Raw genomic sequence first — 25598 nt, 5'->3', positions numbered from 1 at the left:
TCCAGTGAAGACTAATGGTGACTACCAACAAGAAATCAATGGCAAGCGGTTGTTGCGATAATGCAAATTCTTTTGCAAAGGTTATTGAAAGAGGTGGAGAGTGCTGGAAATCTGGGGAGACTTGTTGTCACTCAGACGCCAGGGAACACTACAATCTTTGATGATGGCTTATGTGAATACTCCTAGTGAGTAAATAGATAATGATAATACTAATAATAATAAGAAGAACGCTGAAGCTGCTTATCAACAAGTTCTATACCAACATCATGCATCCTCCCATTGTCTCATCATCGCGCCCCCCCCCAATAGAAAAGTGATACCAAAGAACCGAGAAGGGTTAAGGAGGATGTAAAGACCAAGGAGAGAGCGCTGACCAGACCTCCGCTAGACAAGCACGAAGAGAACTGGGATCGTGGGGAGACTTAGTGCCACTCAAATGCAAGTATAAACCAATGGCAACTACCAGCGAGAAATCAATGGTATGAGGCTGTTGCGATGACACAGATTTATTTGAAAATGCTATCGAAGGAGGTGGAGAGAGTTGGACGTCTGGGGAGACTTGTTGTCACTCAGCTTCCAGAGAACACCACAGGTCTCCAAGCCGATCGTTTGTTGACTTGTGTGAAAGCTCCATGTGAGCTAATAATAATAATAATAATAATATATTTTTGAACAAAACAACAAAAGAACATGGAAATAACATCAAAGAAAGAAGGTTTCATTCTAATTCGATGGAATTTCTTTGCAATTAAAGGTTAATAAGTGAAGTGTATCTGTGATCAATTTTTTGAAGAAACTTGCAGATTTTAAAAGAAAGTTCGATCACAAAGAGAACAGGAACTCGGCAAAGAATGCTGGCCTTCTAATCATCAATAAATTAAAAAGATATTTTACAAAATAAAATTTGGAAAAAAAAAATGAAATTATACAATTCGTGTCCATTTGCTTTTAATTAAACAAAAAAAGAAACACATATGAAAAGAAGTTATCATCCAAAAAAGATGCATTCGTACATTATTCAATTCTTCAATGTCAGTATATGCACTCACTCTGAAAAATACATAACCATTACCTGGATGCAGAACGGTCTCTACCAAACTACTCTGTCAATTTTTAGTTTACAGAATTGAAATTTGATATATAGGGGATCCGAAGTGGAACAAATCTGATTTAGTTTTTAGCCAGTAAAAATAGCTGCTGAAGGATCTAAATTGAAAAATTGGAACTTGGTAGGCATAAGTTGACTTAAAGTGCTCCTCTACGCATGCACAAGTACACATTTATGTGTTTAAGTTAGTTAATTTGTAAAGTTTCAATACGCATGTAGACTTAGCTCAGATGGTAGCAAATAATACTGAAGAGCTAAATGTTTTGATTTTGATTCTAAATTGTGGCATCCAAGTCATATTTTTAAAACTTTTAAAATCAGTACTATATATTAGGTACAATATAATAATCAATAGAGAATTTGCTCTGTAATAATAAATATGAAATCTGCATGAATTAAAATATATTTAAGCATATTTTGTCAACTTTTTTTCATTTTCTTTCTTTGAAGATTGTAATGCTGGGTATGGAGCAGCCAAACCAGCTGCTAACATTCCCCTGCTTTTTATTGAAACCAACCGAGAGCTCTTTTTAGTATCCTTGCTGTTCCCTTAAGTGCAATTGTCTGGATTTCTCTTGCACTTGGTTGACCAGGAATATTAGTTAGGTAGGACTTCAGGTTATTCATAAGCTCTGTCGCACCTATAATAACGGGTATGATTGATATCCCTAAGATTCCAACAGTGTGTGTGTGTTTAAGCAGCAAGTCATTATTTAAGCAGGTTTGATCGAATACGACAGAGTTTTCTGTCTTTTTGATTTTCTTAGTTATTTTCTCGGCACGGCAAGCAATTTTTTTGTTTTTGGTTGGTAGATTGTATAATGTAGTCCTGAATATTCTTCTTTCAGGCATTTCTAAATCGTTATCAAAAGAAGATCTTTAAAATACTCCAAAGAAACTGAACTTTAGAAAATATTTATTAATTAATGTCTGATACTTATTGTGAAGACAAAAAAAAAATAAACAAACAAACAAAAAAAGCAGATGAATTAAAATTTTTAGTCCTTTTTTACTTCCCTTTGCATTAAACTAAATCAAACTGCATACAGCTCACATGACGATCCATTATAAAAAGCAGTTGTATTCTAAAATTCATAATGATCTGTTAATTAGTTCAAACCTATCTAACTTTATACAAACACAGTTAAATAAAGTATATAGCGTTAGAATTTCTTCTACCGTCAGTTTGTTAGCGTAATGGATTAGGTACTTAACTGCTGATCAAATTTAGATATGACTGTTTGGGTTTTCAATCTTAAAGTCGATGCACCTTCTGTTATTTTTAAAAATGTTTGCTTAGATAAAAGAATGCTGCCAAAATACACAGACACACACACACACACTCTCTCTCTATATATATATATATATAATTATGAAAGCTACATGAAATGTAGAGAACAACTTCTTACAAATTCACCCCAAATCAGTTTTTATTGACATACAATTGTTTCAGCCTATCTCCAATATATATATCTATGTAATGTTCAATAAAGCATTTATTTTTCTTGAAGGAGTTATCATCAGTGTTCGTAAATAAAAGGACACCCCTGAAAGCTGGAAAAAATTGCATTCTGATTTTGCAGCATTCAGATTTTTTTTTTTAATTCAATTTATAACATTCATAGTGCTGCAAAGTTAAGTTATAAATTTATTATATTTTTTTACTAGAATATCTTGTCCTTTTCTTTTCCAGTTTTAACAACTAGCCCTTTACTTTTCCATGTTTAAGCTAAACATATTATTTTTCATGCTCACATTTTTCTATTATAATTCAACGATGTATAAACTTATATAAATGAGTCTTGCAATTCCACTAACTTATTACCAAAAGTGCAGTGTAACTCTTTGTGTGAACTGCTTTGATCTTTACCATATGTAAATTTTATCTTGAATGTGTAGCTTCTTGATTTCTAAAATATATCACATGTATCCAGTGTCCTATTTATAGAAAAGCCAATATTTCACTTTCTGAATTTAAGAAAAAAACCTTTTTCTTTTCAATTTATATAGTCTAACCAATTTTTAGTCATTACACAAAGTTTCAACTCAATAAAAAATATTTAAATACCCTGGAACTTAATGGGTTAAAAAAAAAAAATCAAACTAGAAACTCCGGATTACAACGGCGCACCTATCCTGCCTTGTCAAAGTTAAAAATCGGCTTTGAAAGTAGGTGATGCTCTTTTCTCTTCCCTGCAACCTCTTTCACACAGAAGAGACATTGCGAGCCTGTCCCAATCTATGGTCCCTCCTAGCTAAACTTTCACAAAAAAACACTCAACTAGCTACATCCACTATCCACAGTTTCCCCCACTCTCTATCTGTGTCTAAATCTAAACGCAGATTCCATGAACAAAGCTTCTTTCTTAGAACTGCCCACCTGTGAAACACTGTTCCACTAGCCTGCTTCCTGGACAACTACAACTTCAAGTCCAATGTAAACAAGTTATTGTTGAACTGTCCCCTGGAATAATAAAATTCTACCCAATTTACAATATTAACGTGCGCTACACTATCACCTTACATTCATTAAATTTTATCTTCGAGTGGTTTTTGCGCTTTGATAAGTGGTGACTCCCTTGTACAAAAAATAAATAAATAATGCGTGGATACACTTAATTTAAAAGAATAAATTGTAACGTTATAAGTACTAATGTGAAATCCAGTTTAATAAGTTTTAGCAAGTAAAACTGACCAAAAGAAGAGACGAGGGAACTGCTTACCTGCTTAGTGTTGTATATCTTGCAAATGACTGACAGAGAAGGTGAACCAAGTAAAGACTATATGACCATGCTTGACTGCACACCAGTTGTACTGCTGAAAAAGAACGACAGAAGTTATGAGAGCAAAAGCTCGCGATAGCAAGTGTCAGCGATCAGAAGAATAAATATTAAAAAGGGAAACATATTTTGCGAGGACGGCAACACAGGAATTGGTGAACCCCGCTGTGGGCGAGAGAATCGACTTTGGTATCATCCTTAGAGTAACCTTTAGAAAGATTTAAAAAAAATAATAATAAAACATGTATACAAAGAAGAAAAAAAAGTCAACAAAAATAAATGTGTGCCAATCAGATGTTGCTTATTATCACGTGTCACACAAATACAGGACCAAAGGCAAATGTAGCCATTTTTTTTTTTTAATTTGGAGAAAATGTTTTTTATTTTATTTTATTTTTTTTTTAAATAGAAATTACTCCAGCCAAGACATTAAGCCACTTTATCTAAAAAAAAAAAAAAAAAACACTTAAAAGTAAAATAGCCGGCGATAAGTATTCCTATTTATCTCTCCACAATGGCAAAATTAGACACAAGGTCGATTTTTACTGCAGGGGACATCCAGTTTCCCCAAAAGGGGACACTCTGAACCGAAACAAAAAGTATAAGTTGCTTTAGTCTAGAAGTATTTCTCCTTCATTAGCCGAGAACAAAATACACTAAGCATAGAATCAGAACAGATACTACACTTTGTTCCTAGCCAAAAATAGATAGATTCCAATCTAGAACATTTTTAATGGAAATCACTCCAGACACGACATGAAGCCAATTGATGTAAGGAGCTAAAAAAAAAATATACCACTTCAAGGTAAAAAATTAGCGAATGATAAGTGTTATATGGATATATTCTGACTCAGAAAATAGTAATTCTATTTTACAAAAAAAGCATTTTTTTAATGGACACCATTTGAGACAAGGTATGAAGCCACTTGAAATAAAGAGCTAAAAATATTACTTCAAGGTCAAAAACTAGCCAAGTATAAGCGTTATATTGATAGATTTGACCCAGAAAACTGCAATTTTTTAATGAAAAAAAAATCCCAAAAAATTTGATGTAAATCGCTTAAGACAAGGCATGAAGACACTTGATGTAAGGAGCTAAAAAATATATCATGTAAGGACTGATAAAGTTTTTATTTAAATAGCTCTAGACAAGGGATGAAGCCATTTTATGTAAGGAGCTAAAAATATTACTTCAAGGTTAAAAACTAGCCAAGGATAAGTGTTAGAGGAGGTATATTCTGACTCAGAAAACAGCAATTCTTCCCCCTTTGTCAGAAACATCACTCACAGAATGTGAAGAATAAATGACAAAAAGGTAAGCGAGTGTTACACAACTGCCGAAAGTAAGGCCCACTTTCTACTTTCCACGTTGCTTTTTCTTTTCTCTATCGTTATGCTCATTCATAGTAGGTTATCGACTGAGCTCCAATCCATAGTTTCTCGTCTAGCTACAAGCAATATACATAATTTTCTTTCTTTCTCTGTGTAGTGTTTAGACTAAGCAAAGCTTCCACGAGCAAAGTGTCTTTATAAGAACTAGCTGTCTGTGAAACACAATATAACGATATGCTTTCCAACTGATTACTACATATTCATTTTCAAGTTCAATGTACACAAATTCTTGTTGAGCTGCCTTCTAAAGTAATAATAAAATTCTGCCAAGTTTCAACTATCATTACATATCCTCATGGTATCTTACCGTCCACCTGACAAACTCATTAACTGTTATCCTCGAGTGGCCTTGGGGCTTTGATAAGTGGGGGCTCTTTAGTATATAAAAGACACGAAACAATACTAAAATAAACTACCAAACTGCTCTTGCGACTGCTCAGATGTCTTTCGGGTCTTTTCACAACTAGTTTGAGTTTTCGTCTTCTTCATTGTCATCATACTTTGTCTATTAAAACATGTCAATGCATACAGTTTACAAATTATTAACATCTACAAAAAAAAAAAAAAAAAACAAACAAAAAAACTTTGAGCATGTGCTGTTTTCTCCCCTTGCAAATGGCTGCTAGACAAGAGAGACATTGTGGACACTTTGAATCTGCTAAATATCCATTTTTATTATTATTCTTATTATAAGGTAGCAGAGTTCTTCATTCTACATCACAACCGTAATATAATTTAGTGCGGCATATTCACGTTGATACACTGATTCCTGCTAGATCATCAAAGTTAAGCATCGTTGAGCTTGGTCAGCACTAAATGGGTGACCATTTGCAAATATCATGTGCAGTATGTCTCTCTGCTTATCTCAGCATTGCTTCCAGTTGTCTTGGACTTCTCTTTGCCACTGGAATCAAGCAATGTCGCTACAAGAGAGAAGAGGTTAGGGATTGTACAACCTTTGCTTCACAACCTTTGCTTAACAAATCATCTCTTCGGAATGATCAGATGGTCCTCGTCACTCCGACGGACGAACATCCAATGTAATTTAAATTTTGATTAAAGTTATATCTTTAGATCGTTTTATTTTTAATTGTGTATGGATGGCGAGATAAAATATTCAAGTTAAGTTCTTTATTTTTGTTGCTTCTTGGGGGGGGGGGCATTCATTTTTAGAAAAAAAAAACAAACTTAAGATTGTGATCCAGAAAACAGCAACTCTTTTTTAATAAAAAAAATCATGTTTTTTTTTTTTATGGTAATCACTCTAGACAAGACATGAAGCCATTTAATGCAAGGGGATAAAAATATATTACTACAAGGTCAAAAATTAGCCAAGAATATATGTCAGGTGGATATATTCTGACCTAGAAAACAGCAATACTTCTCCCTTTGTCAGAAAGATTACTCATAGAATGCAAGGACTAAATGTCACAAAAAAGAAAAGCAAGAGTTACGAGGCTGCGAAAGTAAACCTAGGGTCTACTTTCTACTTACCGTATTGTTTGTTATTTTCGAATTTAGAAATAAAAAATTCCAATAAACAGTGTGCATTCATATTATATGCAGGTTTTAAAATAGTCTGCACATTTTATAAAAAAAATAAGTTCTTTTATTGCTTCTTTGCAAGGGGGGGGGATCCTTTTTTTTAATGAGAAACTTAAATTGCAATTAGAAAAGATTCAATCAATATTTAAATAAACAGCTGCTGTATATAAAATGATAAGTCGTTTAGCCTTCATTTATAATCAATTATTTTAGTTTTAACCGATTTAGCATGAATTATGTTCACTGGAAAAGGCAGCTGCTCCCGTATAGAAACATTCTTTAAAAGAATCTGGGGTTTTATTTGGTTTACGACATATCAACCATTTATTGGTTATTTAATGCCGAATGAAGTTGTCAAATATAATGTATAATTATTTATATTCTAAGAATACATTGTTCCTAGAAAACACTGCCCTTAGAATATGGTGCTTTCAGAATACAATTTTTTTTATTATTATAGAGTAACTGGCCTGAACGCCATTGAAGGATAATGGTTAAAAGATGGCAGTTGAGACAACACCGTGATGATCGATGATAATGGAAATTGGATAGAAATTAATTAATTATAACAGCTCTTATAGTCAGCCGGGAAGTAGCCTCAAAGAATTGTGCTCCACAGACGAGCAGTTCTGGGGGGGAAGAAAGCTCTTTCATTTAATTTTAAGCACAGACATAGAGTAAAGGAAATTGTTGCTCTTAGAAAACATAACTTGCAGAGGGAGATTTCATATATTTCAACATTAAAAAAAAAAAAAATTAATTCCAGAAAACAATATTCTTAGATGTAAATTTTACAAAGAAGACAAAGGCATTACTCCCAGGAAACATTACTCTTCGGTCCTCAGTTGCATGTATTTCCTGGTCAGGGGAGATGACGACATTAGATTCTTAGAAGTGCACGCCAGTGGAACTCTCTTCTGTCTGCCTGTTTCTCACCTGACTACGACAACTTGGATGTCTTCAAGTTCAAGATAAACAAATTCCTAATGAATCGTCCCCTTAAGTAAGACACTTAATCAGATCTCCAATACTAACAATTACTACGATACTATCCCATTGATTACTGTACACGCAATAACCCTTATCCCTAAGTGGCTTCGGGGCCTTGATAAGTGGTGACTTCCATGTAAAAAAAAAAGAAAAAAAAAGATTTTGGCAGTTCTTGCATGGAGGTATTGCTGTTCCTCTACATACAGCGCCTGGTATTCCCAAATGGTCACCCATCTGGTACTGACCAGACTCAACATTGTTTAACTTTGGTAATCTAATGAGAAGTGGTTTATTAATCTGATTCTGCCGTATACGAGTTGTTTAGAATTTTTCCAGTGAGGGTTGAGGATATACGTTGCAAGGAGAGAAATATGAAAATTGTGCGATAGATGTATAACCTCAGAGGAAGATTGAATCTGGACAGTATAAGGAGATGGGTGTAGAGTAGGAAACTTTGTTGGTTTGGTCACATCAAAGGGATGGATGAGAGCGCTTGGATTAGTAGGTCAAAAGACCTAAATCAAAACGTGGATTCCATGAACAAAGATTCTTTCTTAGAAGTGCACGCCTGTGGAACTGTTCCGTCTGCCTGCTTCCCACCTGACTACAACTTGGATGTGTTCACGTCCAATGTTAACAAATTCCTAATGAACCGCCCCCTTAAGTAAACACTTCATCAAATCTCCACACTAACGTAATGTACTTGCAATAACCCTTATCCCTGAGTGGCTTCCGGGCCTTGATAAGTGGTGACCACTGTGTAAAAAAAAAAAAAAAAAAATGTAGGACAGTTGAGGTAGCAGGGTCAGTTAACAGAGAAAGACGAAGGAAAGCAATTTTTAAAAACCACCCAACACTTACCAGCATTAAAAACTGATGTTAAACGAAATATGATGTTTACGTAGCAGAGTTAGTTTACAGGGGAAGGCCTAGAAAAACAATGCGCAGCTTCTTTCCCAAAACTGTTCCGCTGGCCTGCTTCTCAGTTGAATACAACATGGTAGCCTTCAAGTCCAATATAAACAAGTTCTTGTTGAGCCATCCCCATAAATAATCAAATCTTACCCAACTTACACCAGTAACGGATATGACACTACCACCTTACATTCATTAACCCTTATCCTCGAGTGTCCTTCGGGCCTTGATAAATGGTGACTCCCAAGTAAAAAAACACCGTGGAAACATCATTCTCAAATTCAATATCAAGTACTTGGCGTTAACCGTCCCATAAGTAATAAAAAAATTTGGCTCATTCTATTGACCAATTTAGGCAGACAATACCATTAACCATTATCCTCAAGTGGCTCTTGGCCTTAATAAGTCACGGCCAAACAGTTTTTAAAATTATACATAACAAACTCATATTCATTTTTTTTCATTGTTGAATTGTGTTTCTGTCGAGCAATTCTTTAACTCCAGACCATACTAAAATGTCTCTGGCAGATGTCTTGTACACAGTTCAAATGTCTTTTTTTTTATTGCCCTATCGCAAGTTGTTGCTCAGTGAATAGTGATGCCTCTTCTTTACTTCTTGTTTTAATCATATCTGCCTTCTTAATAACAGTGCTCATTAAAACCTTCTATGACCCCTTGGCTAAGAGCAAAGTGTAGTATCTGTTTTGATACTACACTTGATCGATTCAGGAGGAGAAGTCTGAGACTATTTTTATTTTTGTTCCAATCAAGAGTGCCCCTTTTTGGGGAGCTGGAATTTCCTAACATTAAAAACCGACCTTGTGTCTAACTCTGCTTTTGTGGGGAGGCAACTAAATAGAAACAGAGCTTGTTCAAGTTATTAACATATTCAAATTGTGTAGAGAAATTATTCCTCTCTCTCCCCACCCCACACTTCAAAAAAAAAAAAAAAAAAGAAAGAAAAGAAAAAAATACCAGGGTCCCAAAATATCTGTGTTAGCAAAGCAAGTTCTTGGTGTGAATATTTTACCAGGGAAAACCAGTGATTGGAGCTTAGCCAAGCACCTTCCATGAAAGTAACGACATCTCTTCTGTAAAGGGGATGTAAGGAATGGAAGAGATCACTCCCCACTAGATTTCGAAGTCATTTTGAACTCTATCTAGACAATGATTAGTGCTCTTAGTGTAACATTATTTTGGAACCAACCCACATTGTATGCAGTTTCAGTTGCAAAGGAGACCAAGAAGAGGAAACAACTCCAACGCGATTTTTTTTTTTGTAATAACATTTATTTCCTGAGTGTTACAGCTATGACGTCAGCCACGTGATCTAGAATGTTCTCCACGCCTCCCACGTTATCTTGTTTCTTGCTCCACGTCTCTCACATGATTGCTCTCTTTCTCTTTTCTATATTTTTTTTTCTCTTTACCGGTGACGTCATTTTGCATACATTTACATACGCATATCTGTGCTATGTTACATTTGCTGCACTTCCCCAGATCTGGCAGCAATACTCAAGCACTTCCAAGAGCGTTTAGAAAAATCCGGCCATTTTTCCAGCGACCTTAGCAACAGATTGGATGTAAGTCTTACATTTTAGATCTGGAGTTTGCCCAACCCAGAGTGTCTTCATTTGGACAGCTAGATTTCTATTTCTCTGTATTAAAAATCGGCGGTGTCTTTAACTCAGCCCTCGTGGGGAGGCAAGTAAGTAGGGACCAAAATTAAGTATTATGGTGCTTCAATAATTTATAAATATTTTTGGCTCATCATAATACCGTTCTCCCAGGCATTACCTTCTCATTTATAAAGATTTAGACATTAACAGTAGTTTTATGCTGTTTTAGTTAAATATTAATTTATATAATCTATATAATAAATAAAAGGAAAGAGGTGTGTGTGTGTGTGTGTGTGTGTTTCTGTGTAAAAACTGACCCAGTGTTTAACTGCCTTTGTGAGGAGACAAGTAAATATACTGCATAATCACGTTGACAAACCGGTTCTCGTTAGATCACTGAAGTTAAGCAAGTTTGGCTTGGTCAGTAACCATTTGGGAATACTAGGCGCTGTATGTCAACACCTGCAAAAGCTGCAAAAGATTAACATCGTCATCTCCCTTACATGCAACTGACCATCGCTTGTGAATTTCATACACCTATGAAACTTCCTCTTTTGGAGGAAGCCGGTCCAACCCGTCTAAAGTGAATACTGCTTTAGTAGTTTTTTTAAAAATTATTCAAGTATTCAAATTATCGCCCCTCTCCCCCCTCAAAATATCGGGGCCACAAAAAATTCGTTTTGTTTTCCTCTTCTTCAATCTCCTTACAGGACGCGTTAACCTCTAAAACATGTCCCCTCTGTCATTCATCGACCATATTTGCCCTTTTCTTCCTCATCTCTAATTATTTACTTATCTTTCACGCTGTTTGATATTTGCTTTCCATATGTTTTATCATTTAACTTTTAATCTTTCTGTATTGTTATGGGTTTTGGAGAGGACGGGGTGGGGGCTTACATTAGCAAGTCGAGGTTTCGGTGTATGCGACCTCCTCAGAGCCATTACACAATTCGACATTAGTGACTCTGAAATGAATCGATCTAAGAAAAAAACAAAATAAATTTATTATAATAAAGCAGTATTCCTGCCTGTTTGGAGACATGGATCAAACGGTTAAATTTGATTTGAGCTCAAAACAAATGTTATGGGGTCAAAATTGGGGTTAAAGTTTTTTAAAAAACTTACCTCTGCAATCTCTACCAAATTACTCAGCTAATTTTTGGTCTAAACATTTGAAATCTTACATAAAGTGTATTCAGACATTGGGCAAGCTTTTGAATCGGTTTTTGGCCGAATAATTTGGCTGCCAAGGGGTCAAAGTTCAAAAGATTTGACCCTTGCGGTCTCTGACAAACTATCCAGCCAATTTGAGGTCTAAAAATTTGAAATTTTACATGAAGGGTATTCAGACATGCAGCAAATTTTTAAATCAGTTTTTGGGCGAAATTTTGGCTGCCAAGAGGTCAAAGTAGAAAGAGTTGACCATTGCAGACTTTACCAAACTCCTCCACCAATTTTGGGTCTAAACACTTGAAATTTTAGATGTAACTTACCTGGACATGTATCAAACTTTTTAAGATATATATATATACATATGCACAAAGTTATGAACAGTACATAGGACCCGAGCAAAGTCGGGCTGAACTGCTAGCATATATATATTAGTTGCTCTGACGTCATATATGACGTATGTGAACAGACAGACAAAAATTTGGCTTTATTATAATATGTTTATTCACCATCTTTAATAACTTCTTTAGTATTGGCCACTATTGAAACGAATGTATACCAACTTATTAACCAGTAATAAGACTAAACTCTCTCTCTCTCCACACACACACACACACACACACACACACACACACACACACAAGAAACTGCACCCTTCTAAAGACTATATCCTTTCTCTCACGCCACAAGTGCATCAAAAGTGCTGTAAGCTTTCTGTCATCACCATCTAATGTACATCCTCATAAATAATCTAATGATACCAAATTTCCACCACAAATGATTACTATGCTACTGTCTCAATGACTACCATACACACATCAACCCTTATTCTCGAGTGGCCTCGGGACCTTATTATGCGGTGACCCTTTGGTAAAAAAGTATATATATATATATATATATATATATATATATATACACCATACTCAAGTAAAGGCTGCAATTAACAACTTCTAACTTGATCATCATACATTAGATATGCAATTTTATGAACACACAGAATAATTTGAAACGACGGGCAGATAACTCATGGTGACATCAGGTAGACTTTTTCATGTGAAATTAATGAAAGATTAAATAATAAAATAATGAAAAAAAATATATTAAAAGCAATCAACGAAATAAGAGACGCATTTTCAGAATGTGGAAGCGTTTAATTCTGTCAGCGTTTTCAATCCAGCAAGAATTTGTATTTCCATTTTAAAAAGTGCCAAAAAATGATTAATTTTGCAAAAGAAAATATCAAATTTTAAATCGATTTTGAAATATGAAGCTAGTATTAATAAAAGAAAGGAAGAAATTAAACGCCCTATCTTGAAAAAAAAAACAAAAAACAAAAAAAAAAAACAGATGCGAAGCCAAAGGAAATAAAATTGAAACAAATCTGGAAATTAATATTAAAAAAAAAATGGAGATATTATAATCTAAAGATGATGAAGTAGCAATTTGATTGAAAAAATAAAAATATAAATATTAACTATAAAATTGGATGAAAGAAACGCTTAAAAGATAATTTTATCAATGATAGAATCCGTGTTCTGAGATTGTTGGAGAGATTATCATAGAAAACTGTCAGTGATTATTTAAAAGTTTTATGGGACAACATAGTGATTACTAAAAATTTTGTATGCTTTGGCAGCCATCTTGGATGCTAATATTGACAAAATCACAAATTGGAAATGAAGACTTTTATAATGCTATCTATTACTCGTAGTCATTTAGTTCAATAAAGATTGATTGAATCCCTACAACCCCTTTCTCACAAAAGAAATGTGAGTTTGTCTGTGCGCTATCATTATTTTCATGGCAAGTGCTCGTCTGAGCTTCAATCTATGGTCCCTAATTACCATACTTTCACAAAAAAAACATTCACCTAGCTACAACTACGATCGACAATTTCTCCCACCTTTTATATGTGCCTAAATCTAAGCGCAGATTTCATGAACAAGTCTTCTTTCCTAAAAATTGTCTGCCTGTGGAACTCTGTTCTGCTGGTATGCTTTCCAGCTGACTACAATGAGATCGCCTTCAAGTCCAATGTAAACAAGTTTTTAGTAAGTCGGCTGTTAAATAATCAAATTATACCTAATTTCCATTTCCGTTGTTGCCCCAGTGACCACCGTACACCCATTAATCCTTAACCCCGAGAGGCCTTCAGATCTCGATAAGTGGTGACACCACTGTAAAAAAAAATCTATTTCCTCATAAAAGTCCACATCAAACAATCAGAGAATTAGTGGAGCACATAGTTTGGTTTGGCTGTTTTGTTTAATGGCATATCAACCCTTTCCAGGTTATTTGATGCTGAATCTAGTAATTTTGGAAAAACGAAACACCATAAATATATTTGAAGATATAAAGAACCTGAAGGATTAAAAGAAGCACCAAAAGAAGTTTATAAAAGTGCATTGAGATTGGTGATAACTATGTAGAAAAGTTAATTTTAGAGCACAAAATGTACCTCATTTTAATGGTCCCACTTCCATCTTCAACGTTTTAGTTTTGTGTTAAAAAATGGGAGACCTTATTTTTAGAAAGATCCTTGTAATTTTGACCAACAGGGTTCTAGTTAAGAACAAACAAAAAACAAGGCGGAATTAACCCTAGGCAAGTTGAATCAACGTCCTCCAAAGGAGAAAGTTTCTAGGGAATATTAAATTCACAAACAATCCCCAATCGCATATATATCATGTTGCCATATCTGGGCAGGAGCTGCTAAAAACAGCCTATCCTGCCTTGACAGAGTACAAAATAGACTTCGTGGCTTAGTGGGGGATGCCCTTTTCTCTACCCTGCAACCTCTCTCCCACAGAAGAGACGTTGCGAGCCTGTCCTTGTTTTATCGTTATTTCCATGGCAGATGCTCGTCTGAACTCCAATCTCTGGTCCCCCCTCGCCAATCTTTCACGAGAAACACCCGTCTAGCTGAATCCACAGTGAAAAATTTCCCCCACTCTATATCTGTGCCTAAATCAAAACGCGGATTCCATGAACAAAGCTTCTTTCTTAGAACTGCACGCCTGTGGAACTCTGTTCCGTCTGCCTGCTTCCCTCCGGACTACAATTTGGATGTCTTCAAGTCCAATGTTAACAAATTCCCAATGAACCGCCCCCTTAAGTAAACACTTCAGCAAATCTCCTCACTAAATGTACTTGCAATAACCCTTATCCCTGAGTGGTTTCCGGGCCTTGATAAGTGGTGATCACTGTAAAAAAAAAAAAAAAAAAAAAAAAAGTAAGGGGAGATGATGACATTAGATGTTTGCAGTTCTTGCATGGAGGTGTTGTTATTTCCAATTGGTCACCCATCTGGTAATTACCAAGCTCAACATTGCTTAACTTCACTGATCTGACGAGAACCGATGTGTTAATGTAATTATGCAAACTGTCTTCTTTCATAGAACCGTCTGCCTGTGGAACTCTGTTCCTCACTCCTTTATCTGTGCCTAAATCAAAACGTAGATTCCATGAGCAAAGCTTCTTTCTTAGAAGTGCACGCCTGTGGAACTCTCTGCCGTTTGCCTGTTTCTCACCTGACTACAACTTGGATGTCCTCAAGTCCAACATAAACAAATTCCTTAAGTAAGACACTTTATCAAATCTCCAATACTAACGATTACTATGATACTATCCCATTGATTACTGTACATGCAATAACCCTTATCCCCGAGTGGCTTCCGGGCCTTGATAAGTGGTGGCCTCCATGTAAAAAAAAACAAACAAACAAAAAAAAAACCCTGACTGATGAAGCTTCTCATAGAAATTCGTGGACACATCTAAAAACCTATGAAATAAGAACGTTTCTGACATAAGCAAATTACTAGAAAAATGCCCGGGGGTGGGGGGCTCACTAAATTCTAAATGAATTTAAATACCTTTGTATTTCCCCCATTCTTCAAATTAACAAAGAACTCATTCGTTCATGTTTAAGAGCTAGAAGGAAAAAAATCAAATTAAACATGGTTTTAAGAAAAACCATTGTTTAATTTTTGCTCATGTTTAAGAGCTTGAAGGGGGAAAAAATCAATGGTTTTAAGAAACACTATTGTTTAAAACCAAGGGAATGGGATTAAAACAAAGTATGATACTAAATAAAATGTCAGCCCAGAGACACTCCAAGGTGACCCCTAAAAAAACTGACACCCATGGAATCTTTTTTTTTTTTTTTTTTACAAAGAGAATCACCACTTATCAAGTCCCACATGCCACTTGAGGATGAGAGTTAATGAGAGTCAGGAGGTTGGTGATACAAGACCATAATGATGGGTAGTGATAAGAGGTGATGATGGTCTAGTATAATAATTAAATGATTGATTTTGTGCTATGAAACAGATACTGTCAAAAATGCATGTGTCACCTGAATTAAAGGAATAAATTGTAAGATGGTCAACATCATGAACTTTGGAATATAGATTTTTGTCATTCATTGCTCTGTAATAATTTTGAGCTTCTTAAATAAGGATTGGTATATATTACAAGGAAATATATTTTCACAGAAATATATCTATATCTATATCTATATATATATCTTCTCACCCTTCTAATAATAACTATAACCCACCCCTAAAATCTAACACTAACGAATTACACACACCCTATTTACAACCTAAACTATATAGTCCCCCATTCATTCTAAAAGAACCCCTCCACAGAACCCCCACCCATTTATCCCACCATTTTTTAGCTGCATCTCTCTTTACCTAACTCATTTTTGTACCCCCCCCCCTTTGCCTTAATCACTCCTTATGTCATTATTTAAAGGTTCTCGCCCCATAGTTTCTTATTGGCTATTTCCATAGTTAGGTCTCGATTTCTATTATTTCAATTACGTACTTATCACAATTGGTATCCTTCGACTTGCCTCTCGGTCTATTATCTACTTGTTAACAACTAATCATTTACTTACCTTCTATTTTAATTAATTATTTAATTTACCATCTACATATAACTTATATAATACACTTTTCTCTTATATTTACCTCTTACTAATTCTTTCAATAATAATTATCATATTTTTTAACACGAAGCTTATTTACATATTTCATATTTGTGTTTGTACATATACTCAAGCACATGCTCCTCCCCCATTAATGTGTGCATTTTTTTACATGTGTACTCATGTGTATGTATTTGTGTGTTTTTGTTATCTACTTACTATTAACATTTTATTAATAATTATATTAATTTTTATTATTTAATTAACTTACTGATATCCTTATTTTTTACTTTATTAAATAAACATATAACGTATAATTCACCTATTTACCCTTCTATTTCCCATTTCTTTCTTTCAACTTAACGCCCGACAATTCAAAAAATTATAAATAATAAATTAAAAACAAAAAACTAATTTTTTCAATCTCTCCCTGCCCAGCTAATTTATATATATATGTATATATATGTGTATATATATATATATATATATATATATATATATATATATATATATATATATATATATGTGTGTGTGTGTGTGTATATGTATGTTTATGTGTGTGTATGTATGTATTTATATGTGTGTATATATATATGTGTGTGTATATGTATTTATATATGTATTTGTATTTGTGTGCGTATCTTCTACATGTGTGTATATGTATGTGTTTATATATATTTGTATTTGTGTACGTATCTTCTACATGTGTATTTGTGTGTGTGTGTGTTTTTCTGTGTGTATGTGTTTTATTCACTTATTATAAATATCTCCCTAGTAATTTTATGAATTTATTATTATTTGATTAACTTACTGATATTCTTACCTATTTCTATATTAGTAAAATAAACTTGTAACTTATAATTCATTAATTTATATTTTTCTCCTTCTCTCTTTCCTTCAACTACAACGCCTGAAAATTTAAAAATTATTTATAAAATATTTTTCAATTTCCCCGCCCCCTCCCAGCTAATTTATATTTATATATATATATGTATGTATGTATATGTATGTATGTATGTACATATATATATATGTATGTGTATTTGCATATATGTTTATGTATGTATATATGCGTGTATTTTTACGTATCTGTGTATGTGTGCATATATATATGTGTGTTTGTTTATATATATATGTATATATATATATATATGTATGTGTAATCACGCATGTGCTTTTCCCCCATTTACGTATGTGCATTTGCTGTACATATTTATGCGTGTGCTTATATTTGTGTGTTACTTATTAAAAATGTTTTTTTCTATTATTTAAGTTACTTACTTAAGCTTTCACCTATTTTATTTTATTTCATTAAAATAAACCTGTAACGTATAATTTCTACCTGCCCGGCTAATTTATTTATATTTATATTATATTTAATTATATATATCATTACACTATCAAAATAAACCTGTAAAGTATAATTCATTAACTTATTTTTCCTTTTCTTTTTCTTTTCCATTTTATAAACAATAAATATCTTTCAATCTCTCCCCGCCCGGCTAAATTACTTTAAACCCCATTTTCAACCCGTTGCCATGGTGATCCTTTAAATTAACTGTTACTTATGCCGTTATCAATAAAAGTAGCGTCTTTTAAGTTTAAACCGTTAAAAAACACGTATATAAGAATTTACACATAATTAATACTTAATTATAAACCCCTCTCTTTTTTTAATACACTCCTACTACTTTAAACTCCAACGTCCTCTCCCCACCACTACCCCTTCTTTTCTAACTCCCCTTTATCTACGATCTTTCCATTTTTATTTGACTTTATAACTTAGTCCATCTATGAATTCTGATGATGCTAGTTGGATTTTTCCTCTCTTTGAGGACTTTCCTCTAGCTGAAACAATTTGTAAACTCATTCTGGACTCATAGTAATAAATTTCCTATATCTATCTAATATATATATATATATATATATATATATATATATATATATATATATATATATATATATATATATATATATATATATATATATATATATATATATATATATATAATAAAAATTACAATTAAATTTACCAAAATGATCCAAGATGGTAAAATTAAAGTATATTATAAATATTAAAGAATTAATATTTATAAAATTATCTCAGTCAGATGTAAAAGCTCAATAAAACCAAATAGGAAATAGAGCTTATAATATGAGCAAACAGTTAATAAAATATGTTAAAAAATACTTTGAAATGAGTTAAAAACATATTTAAAATATGTTTTAAATTTATTTGAAAGTATTTTTTAACATATTTTATTAACTGTTTGCTCATATATATATATATATATATATATATATATATATATATATATATATATTTCATCTGGTGATATGAGCCTTTATTGAAAATCCATGGATTAAGGAAATCAACATAACCCCTTCTATATATTCCTTTTGTCAAACAATAAATTCTTAATTCAAATATATGTGTCTATATGTTGTTTTTTCAGAATTTAAATATAACGACTAAACATATATATATATATATATATATATATATATATATATATATATATATATATATACTAGCAAAAGTACCCGTCGTTGACTGGGTTCAAAACAGCCTACAGAAAATGGACTCTGATTTATGAAAGTATGATAGGTTATGAAAAGGAAGGGTTGTAAAGAGGTAGTTTCTAATTTAGGGGTATCAAAACCAAAGCAAAATATGATGAAAGTAAAAATAAAATAGATAAACCCTATAATTTATTATACCATACCTGTTCACACTGAAACACTTATCACAATATTCTGTGGATCTATATTAAAAAACCTTGTTAAACTTTGTGATATATTTCCATTCTATGGAGGCCAGACGCGAACGAACACCCCCATAATTTTATTATACCATATTTCTTCATAATAATTATCAAAGTATACTTACGCAGATAGATATGAAAAATCTTTAAAGTTTGTGCCTATTTCCATTCTATGGAGGCTAGGCGTGAACGCAGACCCCACAATTTTATTATACCATCCCTATTTAAGTTAAAACATACTTATCTAAGTAATTATTTGTACATCTATATCAAAAACAGTTGTGACCGTTTTTTTTTTAATTTTTTAATTTTTTATTTCCATACTTTGTGGACCAGGTGCGAACGCAGACCCCACAATTTTAATGAACCACTGTTCTGCCAGATCAAACATACCCATTCCTGTGTCTCGATACATCTTCTATCATTATTTTTAATCAGTTTTTTAAAATTGTCAACCATATAGGAGCCTATTCGTGACGAGACACACACCCACGCACACACATGCACACACACACAGACATTCAGCTTTATATATATATCTATATATTAAAGTTAGCTAACTGTAGGTTTTACAGTTAATAAAACCTATCAAGCACAAGGAGAAATACGATTCTCAATGTTTTTCTGTTTTCATATTTAGATGAATATCAACACTTTAAAGATGTTTTTTGTCTCGTTTGTTTTTGTCGTCAGATTGTTTCCCTTGAATGTCACACGTCACCGATCGTGAAAACGAACACAATTATAAAACAATGCAAAAATCTCTATCTCAATCATCGATTATATAAACAAAATGTCGATTGTCGAACAACCTGTGCATACCAGATGCCATTTGCTATTTAATTAAACTTGATTATGTCCTTCCTTTAGAGGGTGTATGTCAGGGACCTATGGACATCACATTTGCTGAACACAGGAAACCGAAGCAAGAAACCAATTAAATGGTTTGAATGGAATTTGTTGGCATATATAAAGTGCATTTTAATTTTAGATATTATTGACCAATACCAAATAAGTGACCGTTTAGGGATAAAAGGCACTGTATATGAGAGGAGAGCAAAATCCTCCTGCATAAAAAGTACTTAAGTATAACCTTTTAATTCACATGTGATTATGCAATGGAACAACCATCCTTTGAGTGGAAGTTTAGTTCTTAAGTATGTGCTGAAGCTCTTTGCGGAGAGTATGTACTTCATTTATATATAAGAAATGGGTAAAATATATGAGGAAAATAAAAATCAAATGAATTACAATATTTATTGATCCGTTAAATTCAATAATGAAAAATCCTTAATTCATGAATTTTCCAAGTTATTTTTATCCTCAGATGAAAAAGTGAATATCTTCGAAAATTCATCGATTAAGGATTTTTCATTGTATATTATATTGTATTTTATTATAATCCCTTGTTTGAATTTTATGGGTCATTAAATTTGTTCGATTTTGTTTTCATCGTCTATTTATTCTATTTTTTTTAATTGCTATATCTAGTATAGTGAGCTTTTTATTATCTTGATAGGTTGCAATTTATGGATAACATTTATATTCATCTTAGTAATTCTCTCTCTCTATATATATATAATTGAATAATATAAATATTTTATATTACCTCATACTGTGATAAAAGAATACTTGATATTATAGATAGCGCATTAATATTAGGGGTAGGCTCTAGAAACAAAATTTTTCAAATAAATGCCAAAAGTGGCTTATTACCTTCATTTATATGTAAATAGATGGGAACAAGTGATTTTGTTCAAAACGGATCAAAATTGGAGGGTCGCTGGCCCCAAACGTGATTTGACCGCGTCGACGCGTGAAAATGGCCCAAATTTCGCCCCCGAACACACTTAATCACTTATTGAAAGCCACATTTACTATAAAATCTAACATTCCCATTCGCTATCCCACAAGTACAGGGTTTTTTAGGGTATCTCAGAGTCCAAAATGGGTCAAAATTACCCCAAAATTTTGTTTCTATAGCCTACCCCTATTAATATAAGGCAAGTTGAAATTTATTAGTACATCAAAACACTTGGATTTAAAAGACCAAAAAACTTCAACCTTGAGCGCACTTTGGGCCCGTGGCGCAGTTGATAGAGACATTGAATCTTTACAGTTGTATAAAGATAGCGGTTTCAATCCTACCCAAAACAAACAATCACAAGTCAAAAATCCGTAACTCTAAATAGTGATTTACTTGTGTCACAAAAAAAAACAAAAAAAAAAAACACCATCATCGCAAACATTAATTAATTAGAAAAAAAACACCATCATCGCAAACATTAATTAATTAGAAAATAATTACCTCCCTTTATAGTTGCTCGTTATCAGTTAAAAATCATTAAAAACCATTTCCACTCCAAAAATTTTCGAAAAAAATAAAAACAAACAAAAACATAACTGTTTATGGTTTCAAATTTTATTTGAGAGAAGACTAAGTTACTTTTTATTGTAGTTTCTTTTTAAAATAAAAGAAATTGACATCTGTTCCTTTATAATTTATAAAATTATTCAGAAAAAGAAAAAAAAAACAATGTGTTGTGCGTTGAATTTTCATTGAAAAAAACTGTAAATTTTTTAAATCAATTCTTTTTAGCTTTAAAAGGTTAAAAAAGAATTTGCTAAAAAAAATTGTTTTAAATTCGTTGTTATTTGTTTTATTTTATTTTTTGCCATTTTATTTATAATGTGTTTTAATTTTTTAACAACTGTGGAATTTCCACAGGTTCTAGTAATAAATAATTTCACTAATCCTAAAGTCTGCAGAAACTAAAATGTGTCTGTGCTATATATATATATATATATATATATATATATATATATATATATATATATATATATATATATATATAAAGCACACACACACACATGGTTAATGGTAGTAGAATGGATACGGTCTTTGCTAATCGAGCCAGGGATGGCTCGTGTTGTCGAGTTCAAATCTGTCGACTGGTGTTAATCGTGACGCCCTGCACTGAAGATTCCCAAAAGGATGAAACACTAATGTCTGTAGGTATTTAATTATTATAGTAGAAAAAAAAAAAATTATGACAACCCCTTTAAGAAACTCGTTTCTTATCGTTGAGCAATTTCAGTTGAATTAAATCGGTCAATTTAGCTCTTATGCATAGATCATCGTATAACGATTAGATCCCTGTCTGGCTGATGTAAAGAACATTTAAAATTAAAATGTTTAAATTCAATGTTATTTCAAGCGGTTAATGGTAGCCGAATGGATACAGTCTTTGCTAATCGAGCCAGAGATGGCTCGTGTTGCCGAGTTCGAATCTGTCGACTGGTGTTAATCCTGACAACCTGCACTGAAGATTCCCGAAAGGATGAAACATGTAGGTATTTAATTATTATAGTAAAAAAATAATTATACACACACACACACACACATATATATATATATATATATATATATATATATATATATATATATATATACATACAAAGATTTGTTGTTGTTTGTTAGCGAAATTAACAGCTTTGAAACGCTGTCGTTTAATTATTTTGCACCACTTGAGCATCTTTTTAAAAGAGCTATAAGCTATTTTTTTACTTTATATATATATATATATATATATATATATATATATATAACTACTTCATTTATTCACATAAAATTAATATACGAAAGTATAGATTTATGCGTAAACTTTAAGTATTTACTTCAAAAGTGCTCAATACGTAGCTAGTTATGGCGATTAAGCTACACTGTGTGGTGGATACTAGAAAGCTGATTGGCTAACTAAAATCCTCAACATATATAAAAACGAGAAACAACCACAGAATTCGCGCATAAGCCTGACAACTCCTAAAGTGGCTGAAACGCCGAATATTCAGTGTAGCTTAATCGCCATATATATTTTATAAATTACTATATATACATATATATATATAGTAAGGAAGATATGTAGGTAAAAATTTTTTTCTCATAGTTTTCCTTAAAAAGGGAAATGGATTCCATATTGTTCATTATAAAAGTGTTTTTTCACAATGTCTGATGAGAGGCAGTTCTTTTGAAAATTTTCGAACAATATAGGGTTTGAATTTGTCCGAATGGTAGCGAAACAATTGTAGCAAACGATGAAATACACTATTTGTTGCTATCAATCCATTCTTTGATGTCTTGGTTTTGTTAAAACAATATATATATATATATATATATATATATATATATATATATATATATATATATATATATATACTAGCAGGGATGCCCGGGTTAAAATACGCTTAAATATGGTATTTTAATTTATGCAGATTTCCTATATATTTTTATACAGCCAATTTTCTATCGATTCTTTTTATAAAATATAATAAAGTATCCCTTTTTATGCTTGAAATTAATTAATTTATGAGCCATATTTCCGTACTTATTTTCATTTGAGTCGTAAATTAATGGAATTGTAATTTTTTGTATTAAGTGAATGAAATCTTCACATATGTGTAGTGGATGCATAAGTGCAAGCTTTTGTAAAATCGAATTAAAGAAAGTTTATTTAATAAGACGATGGTGGCAAAACAGTTTGTTTTCATGCTATCTGTATGCAAAGGCAGCAATGTTTACGCAAGCTGAGGTGTTCGTTTTTGTGAAAATCTGCTATTCTTAAAACTAATATTTATAGTGAGCTAGTAGGTTCAATTTAAACTGTTATTCCAATAAATGATTAAGAATAAGGGAGCATTTATTAAATGAACCTGTAACCGTAATGTATTATGTATATAAAAAAAAGTGATATGGTGTAAGACAAATACTAAAGCAGCTACATACGAAGGAGTCAAGCAAAAAAGAAAAGGAAGTCGTGTGTTTGTGTTACGAAGAGGAGAACTTTGATTTGGAATGAAAGCCTTGCCTACTCTCTCAGTGGGTTTAAGTATTTGAGAGAGTACGTCCAACAGACAAAAAATAGGAATTATAAAACAGGAACAAAATGTATATATTGTTGACTAGAAGATTGCTTTAACTTGAATGTAAAAGTTGTGCATAGAAAGTGTTTACTTATCTGTCTATACTATGTCCATTCGGCTTTGAAAAATTATTTCGTTATCTTCCACCATTCAATGAGACATGTGTAAGATTTTACATAATGAAAATTCTGGTGTATTCCTTCAAAAACATAATTTATGAGTGTGAACTGATTTTGGCATTTGAAATTATTACTAATGGCATACATGCTCTGAAGTGAGAATTCACTTTCATTGAGCTTAATATTTGATACAATTCCAAATATAATTTATGGAATATACACCTCATAATCTTAAAAGAATAATATATATATATATATATATATATATATATATATATATATATATATATATATATAAATTCGTTTTTTAAGCATGTGTATTGATATTCATATTAAAAATCCCTTTCTCTATTTATTTAAAAAGAAAATACAATTTTGTTATGTATGGCGTGTGGAATTGCATTCACTAACAAAAGATCTAGCTAATTTGCATATTCTTTTAAACATTCATTTTAATTAATTCCCTATTAGTTTTCTTCGGTTTTCTCATGGGATGATCATCTTTAGTTAACTATTACGTGTAATTATATTAATGCAGATGTTCTACATGATTTATACTTGCATAATATTTGTATAAAATGTTTATAGTAAACACAAAATTGTTTCCATATATATTTATGTATACGTATATATTTTTGTTTAACAAATTTTGCCTACCAAACTCCTCCTAGAGTTTTTGGTCTATAGACATGAAACTTCATATATAAGGTATTTGAATCCATGCAAAACTTTATATTCGGGTTTTAGCCCGGAAAAATCGGTGCAAAGTGTGAAAAGTAAAAAAAATGAAATTTGCATAGTGAAGGTCGAACGTCGCCATTACGAATGCATAAATATGTCTTCATGGCCCATCATTGGCGGCAGAGGCAAAAATAAGTCGCAAGCTGAAGATTTTGGTTTCGATTCTCGGTGGTGGCGCATGAATCTTTACTTTTTTAACTTTTTAAATCATTACTATATATTGCGTCCAATATAATCTATAATATAAATCTCACCTGTTTGTTTACAAGTATGTATATATGTGTGTATGTTTGTCTGCCTAAAACTTTTGACAGGCGACGGATTTTCACGAGATCGGTATCGTTGTGAAGCCGACCCTTCAGACGACAAATACGAAAAAATTGGATGAAAACATTAATCACTTCACCCTCAACTGGGCGCTTTTTTGCTGATGTTTTCGAAAGCCATTTTCGCTTTTCGATTGACTAGCCTTAATTTAAACCTACATCACTTCCGGTTTGGCGATGGGCAAAACAGCAAAGACGTCACATTTTTTTTCATGTTCTTTTCCTCTTTTGCGATACGGGTTTAAGCCTATCTGCCTACAACCACTTCTTTTTTT

General features: G+C 32.5%; 1 protein-coding gene across 9 annotated transcripts in view; it reads right to left on the bottom strand.

Moving 5' to 3' along the window:
- The window catches only part of LOC145247311 (sodium-driven chloride bicarbonate exchanger-like), a 492947-nt gene that overhangs the window by 225834 nt on the left and 241515 nt on the right, over positions 1–25598 (bottom strand). For 7 of the 9 annotated variants that reach the window (XM_080108946.1, XM_080108940.1, XM_080108939.1 and 4 more), the window contains exon 2: positions 3832–3925. The gene's annotated coding sequence lies outside the window, so the exon portion shown is untranslated. The remainder of the gene's footprint in view (positions 1–3831; positions 3926–25598) is intronic. The other 2 variants (XM_080108947.1, XM_080108942.1) reach the window with 1 other exon arrangement.

Source organism: Euprymna scolopes, chromosome 25 (genome assembly GCF_053919585.1).
Source record: "Euprymna scolopes isolate OS-2025 chromosome 25, ASM5391958v1, whole genome shotgun sequence".
In the NCBI taxonomy this organism is placed as follows: domain Eukaryota; kingdom Metazoa; phylum Mollusca; class Cephalopoda; order Sepiida; family Sepiolidae; genus Euprymna; species Euprymna scolopes.
Note: the sequence above shows the minus strand (reverse complement) of the source record. Positions and strands in the feature narration are given on the sequence as shown.